At 47.8% G+C, this 23,438-nt stretch overlaps 1 pseudogene; it reads left to right on the top strand.

Annotated features, from left to right (window-relative positions):
- Nucleotides 1-1,021: 1,021 nt before the first annotated feature.
- LOC123099847 (uncharacterized) lies at nt 1,022-22,665 on the top strand (annotated as a pseudogene).
- Nucleotides 22,666-23,438: the final 773 nt, after the last annotated feature.

Below are 23,438 nucleotides of genomic sequence, written 5' to 3'. Positions count from 1 at the left end.
CAACAGGGTCGGGATATATAAACCCACGGGTGAGATTTTGGAAATTTCTTCAAACTCCTCAGCCCGCGCATGTGTCTTGCTCTGCCTCCTCGGGTCTTCGGATCGTCTCCTCGCCGCCAGCAACCTCCCGCCTCTGGTTTCCATCGCCGTCAACGGAAATCTGCTCCGCCGTTGCTGCCGTAGCGAACCTCCGCCGAACTAGGGTATGGGTTGGACTCTATGTGCTAATTCCTTAACTCTGATTCATAGCACATTGCTTTGCCATGATCTTTACCACGTATGCAAATGTTCTATCCATAGAAAACATCCTTTAGGTTAGATTTGATTTGAAAATTTAGGGTTAGGTCTCCGCCGAACTCATCTCGGACCGACCGAGTTGTAGAAATCGGTCTCACCGATTTGGCTTAGGCCATAGCACGTGCATTTTCGGTCTGACCGAAAACTGCACATCGGTGTGACCGAGTTTGATTCTCTGTGAAACCCTAGCAGTCTTGATGCCACCGAACTGTGACTCAGTCTGACCGAGTTCACTAGTTTAGGCTCCAAAATTGCTTCGGTATCACTGAGTTTATCAAATCGGTAGCTCCACAATGCTTTATGTGGAGAACTAAAACTAAATTTTTGAGTCATCTGTTTTGCAAAAACTCTGCACTTTGTGATGCTCATCCACTCTACCTCATCTACATCTATTCACTAGGGGTTTGCTGTCAGTGAGATTGCCAAGATGTCTGACTAGACTGACAGTCAGAACAAATCTGAGGAACAAGTGCAATTGAGTGAGGGTTCAGATCCCTCAAGCAGCTATGATGAGGGCAGTAGAAGCACACCTAGTAACTTGCCCAAGGCAGCCACTAGAGCAAGGAAGAAGAGAACCTCAGACTCTGAGGATGAGGACTATGTGGCTGTTGAGGGTGAGGCCACCTCAAAGAAGAAGGTGCTGAAGAAGGAGTATGGCACAACTGCTGCAACAAAGCTAGGCTTGAATAAGAAGGCACCTGCCAGAAGAGTTTCAGGAGAGACAATGAAATTCACCATAGAATCTGATGATGGTGAAGCAGCAGGGGATGACAAGTAAAAGAAGAGGGCAAGAACTACAACTGCAAAACTTCTTGGAAAATCAACTATGGTAAGAGATTCAGAAGAAGAAGAAGAGGATGCTCCAGCACCCAAAGCTCAGAAGCTTATGGGAGATGCTATCAAGTCAGGGGCTGCTCCATCAAAGCCCAAGACTGCTCCCAAAGCTCAAGCTCAGAAGCCCAGTAAGCCCAAGAGGAACACTAGGAGCATTCCTGCAGAAGAGAAGAACAAGGCCCCAGTGCCTCAAGTTGAAGAAGAGGATGATGAGTCTCTTGTTTTGAGAAAGCTGAAACCCAAGATTCCAGACCACAATGGTGCTCGTCCAGTGGCTGAGGACATGCACATCAGAAAGGATGCTGGACTGAGATTGTGGAGACAGTCTGATCCCTATACTGTGAGGAGGAGGACTGCAGTTGATTACAGATTTCATACCAAAGAACAACAAGACTTCCATGAGACAATTTTGCTTAACATGAAGCCAATTATATGTGATTGGGAGTACATCAAGGAGAAGGAAGATCACTTCCCAGGAGTTTATGACAGCTTCAAAGCTTGTGGAGTTGACAAATTTGTTCGGCAGAAGCTCACAATATGGAATGATGAGCTGATCATGCAGTTTTACTCCACTGCTCACTTTTACCCAGATGGGAAGATCATATGGATGTCTGAAGGTACTAGGTACCAATCCACTGTTGAAGAATGGGCTAAATTGATCAATGCCCAGAGGAACATGAAGATGACTTGGATGTGTATGCCAAGAAGAAGAAAGACCACAACACTATGGCAAACATGTACAAAGAGATCCCAGATAAAGCTTTGGAGACACACAAGCTTGGATCTGTACACTACTTGTTGTCTGGTCTGCCTACCATCAACACAATCCTCAGGCACACTCTGCTACCCAAGTCAGGAGATCACAAGATGATCAGAGGACATTCCATCAACTTATTGCAAATCTTTGATGTCCCTCAAAAGTTTAAGGTCATGAGTCTGATTGTAGAGACAATCAAGAGGACAACTGCTGACCAAAAGAGAAGTTGTGGGTATGCTCCACATATTCAGGAGCTCATCAACTTCAAGATGGGCACATGCACATATTTGCTAGACAAGGAGCATCTACCCTTATATCCTGAATTTGAAGACAACACTGTAGTGATGAATGAGGATGAACCATCATCAGCTCAAGCACAAGAGAAGAGAGCCAAAGCTAAGGCTGAGAAAGCTGCCAAGATGCCTAGTGTAGAGGAAGCATCTCAAGTTTTCCTGAAGAGCAAGCAAGATCAGTTGGCTTATCTGATCCAATCTTCACTAAGGATTGAGAAGGGCTTGGCCACCCTGACTCAAAACCAGGAGAGTTTGGAGAGCATCATAGAGACAAAATTTTATGATCTTGATCTAAAGGTAACTGAGATACAAACAGCAGTTGAGCAGCTCCAGGAGGAAGCAGAAGGGAGGAAAGGGAAGGCAACTACTGATGCTTTTCGATGAGTGCCTAGAGGTCCGATGTCTGCTGCAGTGCCAGTACCAGATAGTAGAGCTACAGCGTCAGCACCAGCAGCTACAACTTCAGTGCCACCTCCAGCAGCCACTCCACCAGCTCCAACCACATCAACAGATGCCTTCGTCCTTGGAGTTATCTCTACACCACCTCCCGAAGATGATGAGGACATCAATACCATTGTTACACCCACAGCCCCTACTACTACATATACTGGACCAATTACTAGAGCTCGCGCACGCCAATTAAATTATCAGGTACTTTCGTTTCTTGGTAATGATTCTAATGTTCATGAGAATATGATGCTGCCTAAATTGGATACATTTGTTTTGCTTAGAAATGAAGGGCCTGGCATGGATAAGAGGGATGAACATTGGAGCAAGAACAAGCATGGAGTTGATGGCATGCGCAAGGGGAACAAGAACGGAGTTACAAGTGATGATTTCAGGACTTTGAAGCCACCATAACGAGTGCATGAAGCCTTGGACGAAATATACAAGATGCCACTTCATAAACTTCGTCCAGAGGCTATTCTAGGTGCTGCGTCACCTTATTATTGGGTCAGGCCCATGTAATTTCGAAATACATAAGTATAGGCTGTTTTTAGAGTCCGTATGTGTGGGGAAACAAGAGATAGGGTTGGTTTCGGACCCCTTCTCCAAGGGGCACGAAATTCCCCCCCTCTTCCTCCATATATACAGCCCTTAGGGCACCGTTTAGACTTTGGGTTTTGTTTAGATTAAAAGTTTGCCATTGCTGCAACTTCGCGTACTTCGCTTGTGTTCAACGACCAGACAAAGGCAACACAGAACCCCACCTTCATTAATAAAGCTTTCCTCTTTTATTCGCAATATCCAGATTGCAATCTCAGTTTCTTGCTTGTTCTTCGTTTGCTCGCAGGAAATAGACCCTCGTGGTCAGTTTGATCGTGCTCCGGCGTGGTCAATAACCCCTCAGAAGTTGGTTTAGCGATTGCTAAGGCGCGACGTCTTCGCACGTTCGTAGTCGGATCGTCAAAGTCAACTCCCACAGAAAACGATTGCTATCTCATCGAAAGATCGGGACCCTCGCCTCTATCAAGTGGTATCAGATTTCCAGGTTGCTCGGTGAGATTTTACAGTTTTTCGTAGTTTAGATCGAGTCTGTTCTTCATACCTATAGTCCACGAAAAAGACAAAAAAATAGGGTTAGTTCATCATATCCGAACCAATCTGAGCCTTTGCATAAACTTTTTAGGGTTTTTGCTTTGTTGAAATTGCGGTTGCATCGTCGTGTCAAGTTGCTGGTCTTAGAGTCTAGACTTTTAGAGTTTCAAGTTCTGGTCATAAGTTGTCACGCCGCCGCCGCACCATCATCATCGCCTTGCCATCTACCACCACTGCTTATCTGCCACCGCTCTGAATCCGTATCCATATACCACCACCGATCCGTATCCATATACCACCACCGCTACCATATACCACCACCACTACCATATCCTACCACCATATATCCACCACCAATCCGAGTTCTTTTCATATTAGGTTTGTTTTCAAGATCCATCTATTTTTTGTTTCGTGTTTCCTTGCTTGAGTAGGTCTCGGAAAAAAAAAGTCTGGAGACCCCCGGGCAGTTTTTAGGCCAAAATTTCGGCGACCAAAAATATTTTTTCCCTATCCTATTTTTAGGCTTTTTCGTCGTCGCTGCCCTGATTTTCGAAAAAATAGTCAAAAAATTTTCGTACCCATCCTGTCAGTTTGACCTGGGAAGAGTTTTGAGACACTCGCCATTATAGTGATTTTTCGCAAAAAAAAGAGGAGCGCAAAAAAAAAGAGAGCAATTTTTTTTCCAGAGTGTGCTTTTCCCTTGTTTACGTGCAGTGCCGTGATTTTGTTAGTGTTCTAGGCTCGCGTCTCTAGCACGGTCTAGCCTAGGACCAGCACAGTACCGTCGTTGAGCGTTTATTCAACTTTGCATCTCTGAATTGATTATTGCTGACCCTTTTTGCTACCATATTATAAGCCTTCCCAGCTCCACATACATCTACATCGTGCGTTTGACTCTCCCTGGTAATCGCTCTATCCAAGCTTTAAGAGTTTTGACTACATCGGTTGCCGATCACCGCCTGCTGCTGGTAAGAATTTGAGATTTGCTTGACGGATTTGTGACACCCACCACCACCACTTGTTAGTAGTCTGTAGGATCATATTCTTGTGTGTTTCTATTGCTGCTAACCATGCCAGGATCACAAGCCGACGAGATTGACTGGGAGAACTTAACGAACAAGGACCTTCATGATAAGTTTCAGCAAATGATGACTGAACAGGTGCAAGATGTGCTGAACAATTCTGAAGAGGCCATGGAGAAGATCACTGGACTTGAGAAGACGTTCAAAACAAAGCTCGATAACAGATTTAATGAACTACTTGCGCATCTTCCACCACCGGCTGCACCTCTGCAACAACAACAACAACAACAACTACCTCCACGTCGCGAAACAGCCCTCCGCCGAGCGAGCCGTGTCCTTCTTCAGCCTGGCCAAACTGTTGGTGCTGCTGTTGATACTTCTGTGGCTCCTGCTGCTGATGCGAAGGATGATTATGCGGGAGATTACGAGGATGAGGTTGATCAAAATCAGAACTACATGCAACCACCAGCACCACAACCACAAGGTCGTCCACATGCAAATAATGGCAATGTTAGGGCTCCCCCTCAGGTACGAGATCATGACCATCTCCCTAAACTGAAATTGAATATTCCGCCATTTGAGGGTAGATATGTTCCTGATATATATCTTACTTGGGAGTTAGAAACTGAACAACGATTTACATGTTTACAATATCCCGAGGAGAGACGTGTTCCTGCTGCTGTTTGTGCTTTCACTAGCTTTGCATGTGTTTGGTGGTCTGAACATTGTAGATTATATCATGTTCCAACTACTTGGGCTGCTTTGAAAACTGCTATGCGTACTCGTTGGGTTCCACCATACTATCAACGTGAATTAATTCAAACATTGTAGCGTTTAAGACAAGGAAAAAATTCTGTAGAAGAATATTATTAGGAATTACAAACTGGCATGATTAGATGTGGTATTGTTGAGGAGATTGTTTAGGAGAATGAAGCTATGCTTGCACGTTTTATGGGTGGATTAAATAGAGAGATTCAGACCATTCTAGAGTATAAGGAGTATAATAATATCACTCGTTTATTCCATCTTGCTTGTAAAGCTGAACGTGAAGTGCAGGATCGACAGGCATTGGCGCGAACTAACTTTTCTACAGGCCGACCTTCATCATGGACACCACGTGCATCCTCTACTTCCACTGCACCATCACCTCCATCAGGTGCCACCTCCAGCTGTGATACAAGAAAGCAGGCACAACCACCACTCTCTGCCAAGAGCACACCTGCCGGGCCTGCGCAGAGCTCTTCTTCTTCCATGGCATCGACAGGGCACACAAGTGATATTATTTGTCGTCGTTGTAAGGGAAGAGGACATTTTGCGAGAGAATGCAAATCTCAGCGTGTAATTTGCTACTGAGGATGGTGGGTATGAGTCCGCTAGTGACTATGATGAGGAGACTTTGGCTCTTATTACCCGTGAAGAACATGGTGGAGATGATTCTGAAAATGAGACGCAATACATGGCTCCTGAAGACGCTGACAGGTATGAATGTTTAGTTGCTCAACGTGTTTTGAGTGTGCAGGTCACACAAGCAGAGCAAAATCAGAGGCATAATTTGTTCCATACAAAGGGAGTTGTGAAGGAACGTTCTGTTCGCGTCATCATAGATGGAGGGAGCTGTAACAACTTGGCTAGCATGGAGATGGTGGAGAAGCTATCTCTCACCACAAGACCACATCCACATCCTTACTACATCCAATGGTTCAACAACAGCGGCAAGGTTAAGGTAACACGTACTGTTCGTGTGCATTTTAGTATCTCTACATATGCTGATTATGTTGATTGTGATGTGGTACCTATGCAAGCATGTTCCTTATTACTTGGTAGACCATGGCAATTTGATAAAAAAAATCTGTACACCATGGTAGAAACAATCAGTATACTCTTGTTCATAAGGATAAAAATATTACTTTGCTTCCTATGACTCCTGATTCCATTTTGAAAGATGATATTAATAGAGCTAATAAAGCAAAACAGGAGAAAAATAAGAGTGAAAATCAGATTGTGGCAAAAGAATTTGAGCAACAAATGAAGCCTAATAATAAACCATCTAGTGTTGCTTCAGAAATTAAATTGAAAAGTGCATGTTTACTTGCCACCAAATCTGATATTGATGAGCTAGATTTTAGCAAATCTGTTTGCTATGCTTTTGTGTGCAAAGAGGCATTATTTTCATTCGAGGATGTGCCTTCCTCTTTGCCCCCTGCTGTCACTAACATTTTGCAGGAGTTCGCTGACGTCTTCCCACAAGACGTGCCACCCGGATTACCACCTATTCGAGGGATTGAGCATCAAATTGACTTATTTCCCGGCCAATCTGAGCTCGGTTGCGTCATCTGCACTGGCATCGTCGGCACCTGCAACTGTTTTGGTAGAATCTGTGAGTCACGAGGACTCAGCAATCTCACACCCGCGAGATCAAAACTATTTAAGCTTATAGGAAAAAGGATGGTGTAATGAGGTGGAGCTGCAGCAGGCACTAAGCATATATGGTGGCTAACATACGCAAGTGAGAGCGAGAAGAGAAGCAACGCAACGGTCGTGAAGCTAGAAATGATCAAGAAGTGATCCTGAAACTACTTACATTCATGCATAACTCAAACCGTGTTCACTTCCCGGACTCCGCCGAGAAGAGACCATCACGGCTACACACACGGTTGATGTATTTTTATTAAGTCAAGTGACAAAGTCTCTACAACCGGACATTAACAAATTCCCATCTGCCTCATAACCGCGGGCACGGCTTTCGAAAGATAATACCCTGCAGGGGTGTCCCAACTTAGCCCATCATAAGCTCTCACGATCAACTAAGGATAAACCTTCTCCCGGAAAGACCCGATTAGTCTCGGAATCCCGGTTTACAAGACATTTCGGCAATGGTAAAACAAGACCAGCAAAGCCACCCGAATGTGCCGACAAATCCCGATAGGAGCTGCACATATCTGGTTCTCAGGGCACACCGGATGAGACATCCTACGAGTAAAACCAGGCCTCAAGTTTCCCCGAGGTGGCCCCGCAGTCTACTCGTTTCGGACCAACACTCGAAGGAGCACTGGCCCGGGGGGGGATTAAAATAAAGATGACCCTCGGGCTCGCGAAAGCCCAAGGGAAAAGGCTTAGGTGGCAAATGGTAAAACCAAGGTTGGGCCTTGCTGGAGGAGTTTTATTCAAGGCGAACTGTCAAGGGGGTCCCATAAATCACCCAACCGCGTAAGGAACGCAAACTCAAGGAACATAGCACCAGTATGACGAAAACTAGGGCGGCAAGAGTGGAACAAAACACCAGGCATAAGGCCGAGCCCTCCCCCCTTTACCAAATATATATATGCATTAATTAAATAAGAGATATTGTGATATTCCAAAATATCCATGTTCCAACATGGAACCAACTTCAACTTCACCTGCAACTAGCAACACTATAAGGGCTGAGCAAAAGCGGTAACTTAGCCAAACAACGGTTTGCTAGGAAAGGATGGTTAGAGGCTTGACATGGAAAATATGGGAGGCATGATATAGCAAGTGGTAGGTAGCGCAGCATGGCAATAGAGCGAACAACTAGCAAAGCAAAGATAGAAGTGATTTCGAGGGTATGGTCATCTTGCCTGCAAGGTTATCAGAGTTGTCGAAAGCTTGATCCTCGTAAGCGTACTCAACAGGTTCCTCGTTCACGAACTCGTCTCCCGGCTCTACCCAAAACAAGAACACAAGCAACGGAACCACAATCAATCACGGGAAATGCACAAGCAACATGATGCAAAACATGCATGATATGCGGGATATGATATGCGATGCGTATGCGTGCTCCGGAAGAAAAAGAATGAACAAGGCAGTAACTTGGAAAACCAAGCATGCCACTGGAAAGATGAGATGATTTTGGTTGAAATCGATATAAAGATCACCGGAAACAGATGCACGGTTTGCAAATGGTAAGCAAAACAAGAATGACATGATTGTGTGATTAACAGCATGATAGCACTTAGAATACATCAAGTAACTATGGTAAAGCACTCCAACATAGCAACAAAGCATATGGCAGTAATCGACAGGAGATGCTTGACAAAAGATCAACACTGAGCTACGGCTAGATCACACCACAGCATGTTCAAACAAGCATGACAAAAGTGCAAAAGATATCAGGTTCACAGACTTAGTGAAATTACTGGACATGGCAGAAACAGCATCAGGTAGCAATGTTCAGAGCAAGAAATCAACATGCTACAGGAACTTAACATGGCAACACAAGGTATGGCATGAATCTACTAAATGCATAGAAGAAAAGTCCCTTACTAACCATAAGCCAAAAAGGACCAGAAGATATGATGGCAACCATGTAAACATAGCAAGTTTCGGTAACAGGTTTCAGACTTGGCAGAAAACAGAGCATGGCAGAAACAGTAGTATGAAGGCATCTTGGTGAGCTTGATGCACTCACCACAAAGCAATTCATGACAAAACAAGCATACCTACAGTAAGATGGCATGTTTATGAAGCTATATATGGCAAGAGAAAATACATAGCATGAATTGATCAACTTCAACAACCTTGGCAAAATTGAATAACGCATAAACAATCTGCCAGGAACATTTTATAGCACAAGTAGAGCAATATTAAGACATGCTATGGTCCTCCATAATTTCAAACAAGGGCATGGATAGATAGAGAACAACTATATCTACAAAATATCCTTACTGAACATTACCAAAAGGAGCATGGATCTCTCTGTAGCCACATGGATACATAGCAACAAAATAACAGCAGACAGACTTAGCAAAATTACTAAGCCCCTGAAATCAGAAACATCACGAAGCCTAGTTTGCATGCTTGTGCTAGTCACCACAGAGATCACAAAAATACATGGCATACACCTCTGCAAAGATGGCATGGCATACATCAAAACACATGTAGAGATCATGCCCATAATATGCACACATCAAATGCAACAACAATAACAAATGCTCATGTTCTGATAAGTAATAGCAGTTAACAGCAATTAGCACTCTTGCACCAGAGATTTGAGCATCAAGACGGACTCAAATGAACATGGCACAATGGAACAAAATTAAGAGCATCTCGAGACGAACATTTCGATATATTACACGCACGAAACGGAGCTATATGCAGAGAGTTATGATGCAATAAATAGAGACATATAATGTAAAATCTAGGTCTTAGAGAAAAATCGGGGGAAGGAGAAGTCAACCGAGGCTGTGGATCTGGATCGGGCCTCGAGCTCGAGCTCGGGCTCGCTGGAGCAGAGGGCGGCCGGAGGGGACGGCGGCCGGCGGAGGAGAGGAGGAGGACGGTGAGGAGGAGCGGGGAGGCGCCAGCGGCGGGGAACGGCGGGGCGCCGCGGGGACGCGGGCGCGGCCGGGCGGCGGAGCCGACGTCGGGGCGGCGAGGCGCCGGCCGGCGAGCTGCGGCAGCGGCCGGGAACGGCGGCGGGGAGCTGCGGGCGAGGGCGACGGGCGGGCCGCGGGGGCCGACCCCGGGCCTCGCGGGCTTCGGCAGCGCGGCGTACGGCCCGCTGACGTGGCGGCCCCTGGTTGGCCGGGCGCGGTGGCGGGGATGCGTCCGGCCAGCGGCGGACGTGTCCGGCGGCGCGGGGGCGATTTGTTAGGGTTAGGGTGGTTTTGCCCGAGATTTGGGGGGGGGGAGGTATTTTTATAGATAGAGGGAGCTAGGAGACTCCAAATGGAGTGCGGTTTTCGCCCACATGATCGTGATCGAACGACCTAGAGCATGGAAGAGACTTAGAGGGGTTTTGGGCTGTTTGGAGGGTTTTTTTTGCTGCAACACACAAAAGACCTTTGCGGTTACCCGGTTAACCGTTGGAGCATCAAACGACCTCCGAATGGAACGAAACTTGACAGGTGGTCTACCGGTGGTATACCAAGGCCACTTGACAAACCTCGGTCCATTCCGAGAACGTTCAACACCCGCTCACGAAAAAAAACAAGAGGGGTGCGCCGGAGGAGGTGGGAGTGCCGGATTGCAAAACGGACAACGGGGAAAATGCTCGGATGCATGAGACGAATACGTATGCAAATGAGATGCACATGATGACATGAAATGAGATGCATGACAAGAACAAAATGCAAAACGAAAAAAAACCCAACCACGGAGGGAATATCATAACACATAGCCGAAAATGGCAAGAGTTGGAGTTACAAATATGGAAAGTTACATCCGGGGTGTTACAACACTCCACCACTACGAGAGGATCTCGTCCCGAGATCTAGGACTGAAAGAACTCCGGATATTCAGAACGAAGGTGGTCCTCGCGTTCCCAGGTGGCTTCTCGGTCGGAATGGCGCGACCACTTCACTTTCAGGAATTTGATTGACTTGTTGCGAGTCTTGCGCTCAGTTTCTTCAAGAATAGCAACGGTGTGCTCATGATAAGACAGATCTTCTTGGAGGTCAATCTCTTCGAAGTTGATGGTGCGCTCAGGCGTCTTGAAGCACTTGCGGAGCTGTGACACGTGGAACACATCGTGCACGTTCGCGAAGTTGGAGGGAAGCTCAAGTTGATAGGCGAGGTCGCCTCTTTTGCCAATGATCTTGAAAGGACCCACGTATCTAGGGGCAAGCTTCCCTTTGATACCGAAGCGACGAGTGCCTTTCATTGGAGAGACGCGGAGGTAGACATGGTCTCCGATCTCGAAAGCCACATCACGGTGCTTACTATCATAGTAACTCTTCTGGCGCGATTGCGCGGCTTTGAGATTTTCACGGATGACTTTACACATTTCTTCAGCCTCTGTGATTAAGTCATTGCCAAGAAGTTGGCGTTCACCAGTCTCTGACCAATTGAGAGGAGTACGACACTTTCTGCCATAGAGAATCTCGAATGGGGCCTTGCCCGAACTCGCTTGGAAGCTGTTGTTGTAGGAGAACTCGGCATATGGAAGACAATCTTCCCATTTCATGCCAAAGGAAATGACACAAGCCCTGAGCATATCTTCAAGGATTTGATTGACTCGCTCGACTTGGCCACTAGTTTGAGGATGGAAAGCTGTGCTGAAGCGAATGTTGGTGCCCATGGCCTTCTGGAAGGAGTCCCAGAACTTAGAAGTGAAGATGCTTCCACGATCTGAAGATATCAATTGTGGAATGCCGTGCAAAGAGACAATCCTGGAGGTGTATAGCTCTGCCAACTGAGCTGCTGTGATAGATTCTTTGATTGGAAGGAAATGAGCCACTTTAGAAAGCTTGTCGATGACAACGAAGATAGCATCATTTCCATGCTTGGACTTTGGAAATCCAGTCACGAAGTCCATTTCGATATGATCAAACTTCCATTCTGGGATAGCAAGAGGTTGGAGGAGACCAGCTGGTCGTTGGTGTTCTGCTTTCACCCTTCGACAGACATCACATTCATTCACGAATTGAGCGATTTCTCGCTTCATTCGAGTCCACCAATACGACTGCTTGAGGTCATGGTACATCTTCGTACTTCCAGGATGAATGGAAAGAAGAGAATTGTGCGCCTCGTTCATAATGACTTTCCTTAGATCACCTTTAGGAACCACAATCCGGTCCTCGAAGAATAAAGTGTCTCTGTCATCAATGCGATAGCACTTGTATTTGGAAAGACCCTTGTCAATACCACGTTTCACCTTCTTCACCATGGTATCCAGGAGTTGTGCCTCACGAATTTGATCTTCCAAAGTAGGAGAGACTATGAGGTTGGCAAGAAAGCCTTGAGGAACAACTTGGAGATTCAGCTTGCGGAAAGCTTCACAAAGATCCGGTTGGAATGGCTTGAGAATTAAGCTGTTGCAATAAGCCTTCCTGCTCAAAGCATCTGCAATGACATTGGCCTTGCCTGGAGTATATTCAATACTCGGATTGTACTCTTGAATCATTTCGACCCATCGAGTTTGCCTGAGGTTGAGGTTGGGCTGAGTGAAGATGTACTTGAGACTCTTGTGATCGGTGAATATGTCCACTTTCTTCCCAACAAGAGATGTCTCCATGTTATTAATGCATGGACAACTGCCGCCAACTCAAGATCGTGAGTGGGGTAGTTCTTTTCGTTGGGCTTCAACTGACGAGAGGTATAGGCCACAACTTTCTTCTCTTGCATTAACACGGCACCGAGACCTTGAAGAGAAGCATCACAGAAAACTTCGAATGGCTTGGATTCGTCAGGAGGAGTTAAGACAGGAGTTGTGACGAGTTTCTCTTTGAGAGTGTTGAAAGCAACGTCACACTCAGGAGACCAGACATACTTCACATGCTTCTGGAGGAGGTTGGAAAGAGGCTTTGCAATCTTAGAGAAATTCTCAACGAATCTTCGGCAATAGCTTGCAAGACCAAGAAAACTGCGGAGCTGCTTGACATTCTGAGGAGGTTCCCAATTCACAATTGCGGACACCTTCTCGGGATTAACAGCGATGCCCTTGGCAGAGATGATATGACCAAGGTAAAGAACTTCATCGAGCCAAAACTCACATTTGGAAAACTTCGCATAGAATTGATACTCTCTGAGCTTGTCGAGCACCAATCGCAAATGTTTGGCATGATCCTTCTTATTCTTGGAGAAGACCAAGATATCATCGAGATACACCAGGACGAATTCATTGGTATAGGGGTTGAAGATGAAATTCATCATCCGAGAGAATGTTGGAGGAGCATTGACAAGGCCGAAAGACATGACAGTATATTCATAAGAACCAAAGCTTGTTCTGAATGCTGTCTTGGGAATATCTTCTTCACGAATGCGAATCTGATGATAACCCATACGAAGGTCAAGCTTGGAGAAAACTTTAGCACCTTTGAGTTGCTCGAATAGCTCATTGATGTTGGGAAGTGGATACTTGTTCTTGATTGTCTTCTTGTTCAATGGACAGTAGTCGACACAAAGTCAGTCCGTGCCATCCTTCTTCTGGGCAAAAAGAACACCACAACCCCATGGAGATGAACTCGGTCTGATCAAACCCAGACGCTCTTGTTCATCGAGCTGTTTCTTCAATTTCTTCAGGTCCTTGGGTCCAAACTTGTATGGACGCTTGCAAACGGGTTCCGTGCCAGGCTCTAGATCGATAACAGACTCAACTGACCGGTGAGGAGGCATACCCGGAAGTTCTTCTGGAAAGACATCTTGATACTCACAAACGACTGGAATTTGAGAGATGGCATTCAATTCGCCCTTCTCATTGAGAGAAAATAACCGAATGGTTTCATCACGAGCGGCATAAATGATAACATCCTCAGACGAGTGTGTCAATTGAATTTCCCTGGCAGCACAATCAAGTTGAGCCTTGTGCTTAGAAAGCCAGTCCATCCCGAGAATAAGATCAATATCCGAGTCACCAAGAACAAAAGGTTTAGACAGAAATTTATAGTTGCCCATCTTGATAGAAACATCCGGAATCATTGTGGTAGCCCTCATAGAAGAGCCCAGAGAAACAACTCCTATGGGTTTTTCCAACATTTCCGAAATGAAATCATGCTTTGCAACAAATGATCTTGACATGAAACAATGCGATGCACCAGTGTCAAAAAGAACTTTTGGAGGAAAGTCATTAACAAGAAGATTACCCATTATCACATCAGTAGATTCCTCCGCTTGAGCTGCATTCATCATGTTGACCTTAATAGACTTTGGATTATGCTTGACCACTGCATTGCTGGAAGATCTCATAGGAGGAGGAGGCGGAAGGCGCCTTTGGTTGAAGCACTTGTTAGCATAGTGACCTTTCTGCCGACACTTGTTGCAAGTCACCTCTGAGAGTGAACGATGGTAAGGAGCATTGGACTTTGGAGCTTGATTCTGAGACTTGTTCTGATAGCCATTGTTGGAAGAGTGGGAAGATCCATGGCCACCTTTGTTCTTCTGCTGGTAAGGCTGACGAAACGGAGGAGGAGGAGGCAACCAGAACTTCTGTTGCTTAGCAGCCACTAGTGAGGAAGAAGAAGACTGAACTGCGTCCCTGACTCTCTTCTTAGAAGCCTCACACTTGAGCTGAGCAGCCTCTTGCTTCAGTGCCATATTATAGAATTGATCAAACTGAGTAGGCTCAACAAGAACGAGAGCTAACTGCAAATCCTCTCTAAGGCCACCTCTGAAGTGATAGATCATGCTCTTTTCATCAGGAACGTCATGTTTAGCGAAGCGAGCAAGTTTCTGAAACTGGATGTTGAATTGATACACAGACATGTTGCCTTGCTTGAGATTGCGGAACTCCTCACGCTTGCTCTCAACAACACTTTGTGGAATGTGGTGCGCTTTGAAGTCCCGACAGAAGTCAGTCCAAGTGATCACACGACCTCCTCTGGAATCTTTGTATTGTTGATACCAATCAGCAGCTTGGTCCTTTAGTTGAAAAGAAGCAAACTTGACATAGTCCTCAGGCCTGACATTGCTACATTCAAAATGCTTGTTGATGTCCACGAGCCAATCATCGGCATCTGTGGCCTCGGCACAGTAGCTGAAAGACTTGGGCTGATTTGCGAGAAACTGGTTGAGGGTAGCGAAGTGAGGCTGATTGTTGCCTTGGCCTTGATTTCCTTGATTGCCTTGCCCTTGGGTGCGTTCTTGCAAGAGTTGCAGAATCATCTGAGCATTGGCGTTGGTGGCTGCCATGATAGCTTGCCATGCCTCCGGAGGCGGAGGTGGGGGGGTTCGCCTGACTCCCATCATTGCGTTCCGGATTCTGACGCGTTGGCGGAGCCATCCTGAAGAGGGTGACATCCGTTAGCATCTTGATAGACAAATAGACAAGTTGAATCAACGGATAGAAATTGCAACATATAGTCTTCACAATAAACATTCGAACGAGGATGAACGAATGAATTCCATAGTAAATCATCACACTTCCATTAAGTTGAGAAGCCACTTAGAAAAAGGTATGGAATCAACATTTGACTTCGAAGCAACTCGAATACCACAATTCAAAACAAAACAAAGTATTGGCTTGCAGAATAAGCCGGAACAAACATATGATAGAGATTTCGTCCGAAGTTTTCGTGGTGGGGCCCACACGGGCTCGATCGTACAGCACCATCATGTACAAGGCAGTGCACATGACATACGAAGCGTCCCCGAGTCGGCATAGCCAAGGACTCTTTAAGACACTACGAGACCACTGTAAAACCAACCGTGGAAAGGCGGACCACTAGACGTCGAACCCCAATCTCATATCATGCGTCTGTCGGAAAGATATCCTAGGAGCTACTTGAATTCCCACTTATAAACTCCCGAAACTTTCTGGTTATGCAATCTGGTGTTGGGGATACAGGGGACACAAAATATATCACCCAAACTAGCAATCCCTAGATCCAGCTGTATCCATCCGTCAACACATAACCAAGAAACCTTCGGAAATCGTGTACCTCAACCTTCGAAAAGCATCCGTTATACGAGTTATGGCAATACTCCCGAACTCCCGCCCCAGTACTGGGTGGCGTCGAGGTGATCTCACCAACAACTGCATAAAAGAGATTTCGATGTCGGCGAAACTCAGGTATTCCAGAACTGCAACGATAAAATTGTGACGACAACACCTCGGAGCTCAACTCCCCGGGACACTGCCACAACCCCTAAATGTCAGGAGGCACCAAGAACAATGTTCTCGTCACAAAACCATCGGAACGATTCCAAGATACCCGCGTGATCCTAAAATTTTTTAGTGAAATTTGAGGAGAGAAGAGTCAAAACTTCTACGTCAGGAGGCCTCACCAGAGCGACGAAGGGACTGAGGAGTAAAAAGAATCCTACTCTCCGATATATATAATCCTAAGACTCAAAACATTTTTGTTCTAGACTCAACAACGCCAGCGATTCGATCAAGCAGGGGGCTCCTAAGTCGGGGATGGCTCTGATTACCAACTTGTAACGCCCACGATGCGGCTATATCTCCCACGTGTCGAGGCACGACTTAGAGGCATAACCGCATTGTGGTTTTGTCGCAAGAAGGGTCATCTTCACACAATCCCATGTAATGAACAAGAATGGGATAACGAGAGTTGGCTTACAATCGCCACTTCACACAATACATAAATATAATTCATACATCATCCAAAATCCACACATAGACCGACTACGGTCAAATCCAAATGAAAATAAGATAACCCCAAATGCTAGATCCCCGATCGTCCCAACTGGGCTCCACTACTGATCATCAGGAAAAGAAACATAGTAACGACCACGTTCCTCATCGAACTCCCACTTGAGCTCGGTTGCGTCATCTGCACTGGCATCGTCGGCACCTGCAACTGTTTTGGTAGAATCTGTGAGTCACGAGGACTCAGCAATCTCACACCCGCGAGATCAAGACTATTTAAGCTTATAGGAAAGGATGGTGTAATGAGGTGGAGCTGCAGCAGGCACTAAGCATATATGGTGGCTAACATACGCAAATGAGAGCGAGAAGAGAAGCAACGCAACGGTCGCGAAGCTAGAAATGATCAAGAAGTGATCCTGAAACTACTTACGTTCATGCATAACTCAAACCGTGTTCACTTCCCGGACTCCGCCGAGAAGAGACCATCACGGCTACACACACGGTTGATGTATTTTAATTAAGTCAAGTGACAAGTTCTCTACAACCGGACATTAACAAATTCCCATCTGCCTCATAACCGCGGGCACGGCTTTCGAAAGATAATACCCTGCAGGGGTGTCCCAACTTAGCCCATCATAAGCTCTCACGGTCAACGAAGGATAAACCTTCTCCCGAAAAGACCCGATCAGTCTCAGAATCCCGGTTTACAAGACATTTCGACAATGGTAAAACAAGACCAGCAAAGCCACCCGAATGTGCCGACAAATCCCGATAGGAGCTGCACATATCTCGTTCTCAGGGCACACCGGATGAGACATCCTACGAGTAAAACCAGGCCTCAAGTTTCCCCGAGGTGGCCCCGTAGTCTACTCGTTTCGGACCAACACTCGAAGGAGCACTGGCCGGGGGGGGGGGTTAAAATAAAGATGACCCTCGGGCTCGCGAAAACCCAAGGGAAAAGGCTTAGGTGGCAAATGGTAAAACCAAGGTTGGGCCTTGCTGGAGGAGTTTTATTCAAGGCGAATTGTCAAGGGGGTCTTGTTGAGGATATAACCATTAGAGTCACCCGCCCAGGAGGGGCCGGGTTACGTCATAATGATCATCACGTGAAGCCCAGTACCGAGCTTGAGGATGGCGGTTGAGTAATGGGCTTAAGACCCGGAGGCAGCTTAAGGCCCGTAGTGATAAACCACCGTTATGGCAAGACTTGTAGTGTAAGGCAAGAATAGTTAAGAGTCCGAGCCGGACACTGTTATAAGCCGGCTGGGACTCTGAGAGCCGCTGGGCGTCAACCTCTCTATATAAAGGGACGACCCGGCGGCGGTTCAGGACAGGCAACATCAGATCGATAGCCAGGCATAGCGGTTAAGCTCCCTGGTCATCGAAACCCTAAGTAATTCCACCTCAACTGGAGTAGGCTTTTACCTTCACCGTGAGGGGCCGAACCAGTATAAACCTCATGTCCTTTGTCCCGTTTAACCCCTTTAGGCTTCCTAGCTGCGATGGCTCCACGACTAAGTCCTTGCACGAGGACATCTGCCGTGACAATTCCATGACAGTTGGCGCCCACTGTGGGGCCAGCGCACGGTGGATTTGAGTTCTTGAAGGGCAGCTTCGAAGGGCTCAAGGGATACGCTGTGGGCCGGATGACCAAGAGTCGTCGCGGCAAGCTCTACATCGACGATGCAAGCTAGGGCCCTGACGCCGGCTCAATCGAGTACGGGTATCGGGTCCCCTTCGGCGGAATCCACGTTTTCATTGGCAAGATTGGTGAGCCGGGCCCTGAGCCGGACCTCTGCGCCGACCTCATCGAGACGGCTCAGCGTGCGAGACCCGCTCGGACTCTGCCTGCCTTGAAGTGTGCTTTCGTGGAATGCGTCCATGGAGGACTCTCTGAAGGATCTGGATCTGGCAATGAGACGGCCGCTCGCTCTGACGGCGAGTCGTCCACGGATGAGACCAACTCGTTATACCAGCTTCAAGATGGCAGGCTCAGGGGTTGTTCTGATGGCGACAGTATTCCGGACCCCTTTGAGCCGCCGAGCCGGGTTGGAATCTTCATGGCCGGCGCACAACCTGTTCAAAACTCCGCCACTGAGGCAGGAGGCCCTGTGCACTCGCCGGCTCAGGTGCTGATGGATCTCACAGACAAGATGACGGCCCTGTTAACCGCTACGGTCGCCCCAACGGATCAAGCTCAACATGATGCGGAGGTGGCACAGCTAAAGTTGGATATAGCAAGAGCCAAGGAAGATCTGGCAGCGGAAGGGATCAGGATGGTTGCAGAGTGAGCGGCTCTCGACGCCCAAACTCAGCTGATTCAGGCGCAATCTTTCCGGTTCACGATGGATCAGAACGCATCCAATGAGATCATGAGAAGGAGGCATCAGAAGGCTCAATCTCGACTCCCTCCGGTTTACGATCCTCGAAACCTCTTCAACACGCCTGGTGCAGGGCCCAGTAACCCGCCGGAGACCATGGCACCCGGGGCTGGAACGCCGATTCAGCCACAGGTGATGGGGCCTCCCCGTGTGAACACTACCCCGCCTCAGTATGTGCCGATACCGCCGGGTCATTATGCCAACCCGTTGGAAAACATGATCGCCGCAGCGGTGCGACTGGCGGCTCTTCCAATCGAGGGCGACTCTCCAACGGCGGTCGAAACCCGCCGGGTCAGAGAACTTCTTCAGACGGCTCTAGCGCAACAGGAGGCATACTCATATAGCCGGGATAGGATTCATTCAACCCCTCGTCCAAACCGGAGCCCAAGTTATAGCAGGCACATGATCTCAGCGACCGGCTCAAGCAACGTCCGGCGCCGTGACTTGCCAGCTGGCCACGGCCCGGCACATAATGAAGCCGTTAACATGGTAGACCATGACAGAGCACGACAAGAGGCGGAGCAGGCGGCTTAGTTGACAGCTTACCAGCCACTCCCGGCTTATCCGACGGCTTCTATCGACGCGGGTATACCTACGAGGACCGGAGGTGTCCCTTGTCTGGTGCCGGCTCTCCGTAATGAACGTCTGCCCAAGGATTTCAAAGGACCTAGGAAGGTACCTAATTACACGGCTGATTTACAACCCGGAGCATGGATCGAGAGCTACGAGATGGCTATGGAGTTGCTGGAGGTCAGTGAAGCGGCAATGGCCAAATACTTCACCATGATGTTGGATGGGACTGCCCGCACTTGGTTGAAAGGACTGCCGCCTAATTCTATCGGGTCATGGGCTGAGCTAAAAGCCCGGTTCATCCAGAACTTCAAAGATACATGTAGGCAATCTATGTCCATTGTGGATTTGACTAACTGCAAGCAGCAAGAGGGCGAGTCTACAACCCATTGGGTTCGCCGGGTCAAAGAGATAATACATTCATCTGATAAGATGGATGCCGGCTCTGCAGTCTTAATGTTGGAGCAGAATTGTCGTTTTGCGCCCCTGAAGATGAAGCTCGGGCGGCTCAAGCGCGATTGCAATGATATGGGTACGCTGATGGCGGCTCTGGTCAAGTACGCCGACTCTGATAGTACCAAGGATCCCGCGTCGGATGATGAAAGGACAGGGAAGGGAAAACGGAATGGCAATGGCAAGGGCCCTCAGCATAACCCGGCGAACCAGGGAGGTAACAAGCGTAAGGCTGATGGCAGTATGGAGTTTGTGGCCAACGCCAATGCACAGGGTAACAACCACCGACGTAAGGGGAGACCACCTCCCCGAGCCGGCGGGTCAGGCCCGACGCTTGAGCAGTTGTTGAATGAGCCCTGTCCAAGGCATGGCTCTAGGGAGAAGCCGGCCACTCATCTATGGAAAGACTGCGCAATCATGAAGGCCTTCAAAAATTCCAACGCTTTTAATGGCAACAATGGGCCAGGGCGGCGGCTCAGGCGCCGGCGGCTTTCATGGCCCGGGCGGCGGCTCAAATTCCAATTCTCAGAATTTCAAGGGGGCTTTAATCAGCAGTCTGGCCAGGGTAATCAGCAGCAGCAGCAGGGGGATACCAGACCAATCCAAAGCAGCTCAATGGTGGACAGTATCATGTGTTTACTACCAGTCTGTGCAAGCGAGACCAGAAGCTTCATAAGAGGGCTGTAAATGCTGTTGAGCCGGCGGTTCCCCGTTATTTGAGATGGTCTGAGCAACCTATTATGTGGAGTAGGGAAGATCACCCTCCCCGGGTTGATAATCCGGGTCACCTGGCCTTGGTGGTGGCTCCTCAGGTTGGAGGGTATAAATTCACTAAAGTGCTCATGGACGGAGGCAGCAGCATCAACATCCTCTATTATGAGACCTTCCGTCGTATGGGATTAACTGATAAAAACCTCAGCCAGTCCAACACTGTTTTCCATGGGGTGGTGCCTGGTAAGTCGGCGTATCCAGTCGGTAAGATCGAGCTGGAAGTAGCCTTTGGAGATGAGTACAACTACAGGGCGGAAAAACTGACTTTGAGGTGGTTAAAATAAGAAGCCTGTACCATGCTCTATTTGGGCGGCCGGCTTACGCCAAGTTCATGGCACGGCCGTGTTACGTGTATTTGCAGCTCAAGATGCCGGGTCACAATGGGACCATTACGGTTCATGGCAGCCGAAAGATAGCCTTGGAGTGTGAGGAAGGTGACGCGGCTTACGCTGAATCTGTTTGTGCAACAGAGGAGTTGAAGTTTTACAAGGACAATGTTGACCCGGCAGATATGACGTCTTTGAAAAAGCCAACCACGGAGCATGAGCCGGTAATGAAATTTAAGTCAGCTGATGAGACTAAACTTGTTGACTTTGTTCCAGGTGACTCATCTCAGCAGTTCAGCATCAGTGCCAATCTGGATCCGAAATAGGAAGGCGCGCTCATCGAGTTCATCCGTGAGAACAGGGACATCTTTGCATGGAAACCTTCTGACATGCCGGGTGTACCTAGAGAACTCGCTGAGCACACTCTCAATATTGATCCGAAATTTAAGCCGGTCAGGCAATTCCTCCGGCGGTTTAATGAGGAGAGGCGGAAAGCCATTGGTGAGGAGGTAGCCCGGCTCTTGGCGGCCGGGTTTATTGTTGAAGTTTTTCATCCAGAATGGTTAGCTAACCCGGTGCTCGTGCTCAAGAAGAACGGCACCTGGCGGATGTGTGTGGATTATACGGATTTAAACAAAGCTTGTCCGGCTGATCCTTTTGCTCTCCCCCGTATTGATCAAATTATTGATGCTACGGCGGGTTGTGAGCGTTTAAGCTTTTTGGATGCTTATTCTGGATACCATCAGATCAAAATGGCAGTTAAGGACCAGGAGAAGACGGCGTTCATCACTCCCTTTGGAGCCTTCTGTTATGTGTCTATGCCTTTTGGGCTCAAGAGTGCACAGGCGACTTACCAGCGTTGCGTGCAGAATTGTCTTCATAACCAGATTGGGCGCAACGTTCATGCCTATGTGGATGATATCGTGGTTAAATCCAGGGAGAAGGAGACCTTGATAGATGATCTGAGAGAGACCTTTGATAATCTCCGGGTCTACAAGATGATGCTTAACCCGGCCAAGTGTGTTTTTGGTGTTCCCGCAGGCAAGCTCTTGGGTTTTCTGGTTTCTCACAGAGGCATTGAAGCTAACCCGGAAAAGATCAAGGCAATCACCTCTCTGGCTAAGCCGGCGTGCATAAACGACGTCCAGCGTCTGGCGGGTCGCATCGCTGCTTTGAGCCGGTTTATAAGCCGGTTGGGTGAAAAGGCCATGCCACTGTACCAGATGATGAAGAAAACAGATGACTTTATCTGGAATGATGCTGCTAATGCTGCTTTTGAGGATTTGAAAAGACAGCTAGCTGAGCCACCAGTCCTTGCTGCTCCTGTTGACAAGGAGCCTTTATTGCTGTATGTAGCCGCTAACACACGAGCCGTCAGTGTGGCTGTGGTGGTGGAGCGTAAGGAAGCGGGTAAGGAGTATCCGGTTCAGCGGCCGGTTTACTACGTCAGCGAAGTACTCATTGAGTCCAAACAACGGTATCCACATTGGCAGAAGCTTGTTTATGGGGTATTCATGGCAAGCCGGAAGCTTAAGCATTATTTCCAGGGTCACCCTATCACTGTGGTTAGTTCTGCTCCCCTAGGAGATATCATCCAAAACAGAGAAGCCACAGGAAGAGTTGCTAAGTGGGCTATAGAACTTGGGCCTCATGGTCTAAAATACGTGCCACGCACTGCTATCAAATCTCAAGCATTGGTGGATTTCATCAACGATTGGACAGAGCTGCAGGTGCCTGAAGAGAAACCGGATAATACATACTGGACTATTCACTTCGACGGGTCCAGGCAATTGGAGGGCTCGGGGGCTGGAGTTGTATTAGCTTCCCCTCGAGGTGACAAGTTTTGCTATGTGCTACGGTTGATGTTTCCCTGTACTAACAATGCAGCTGAGTACGAGGCCTTGCTCCATGGTCTTCGGATGGCTAAGGAGATGAGCTTAAGCCGGGTAAGGTGCTTTGGCGACTCAGATTTAGTGGCCCAACAAGTGTCAGGCAAGTGGGATTCCAAGGACCCCCTCATGGCGGCTTATCGCCGCGAAGTTGATGCCATTGCTGGACATTTTCAGGGTTACCAAGTAGAGCACATCGATCGCAGGAAGAACGAGGCGGCTGATGCATTAAGCCGGCTGGGCTCTCAGCGAAAGCCGGTGCCGCCTAATACTTTCTTGGACATTTTGCATAACCCTTC

This window comes from Triticum aestivum, chromosome 4D, assembly GCF_018294505.1.
Source record: "Triticum aestivum cultivar Chinese Spring chromosome 4D, IWGSC CS RefSeq v2.1, whole genome shotgun sequence".
Classification (NCBI taxonomy): Eukaryota; Viridiplantae; Streptophyta; class Magnoliopsida; order Poales; family Poaceae; genus Triticum; species Triticum aestivum.
The sequence above is the reverse complement of the archived record's forward strand: the minus strand, read 5'-3'. Positions and strand labels throughout refer to the sequence as shown.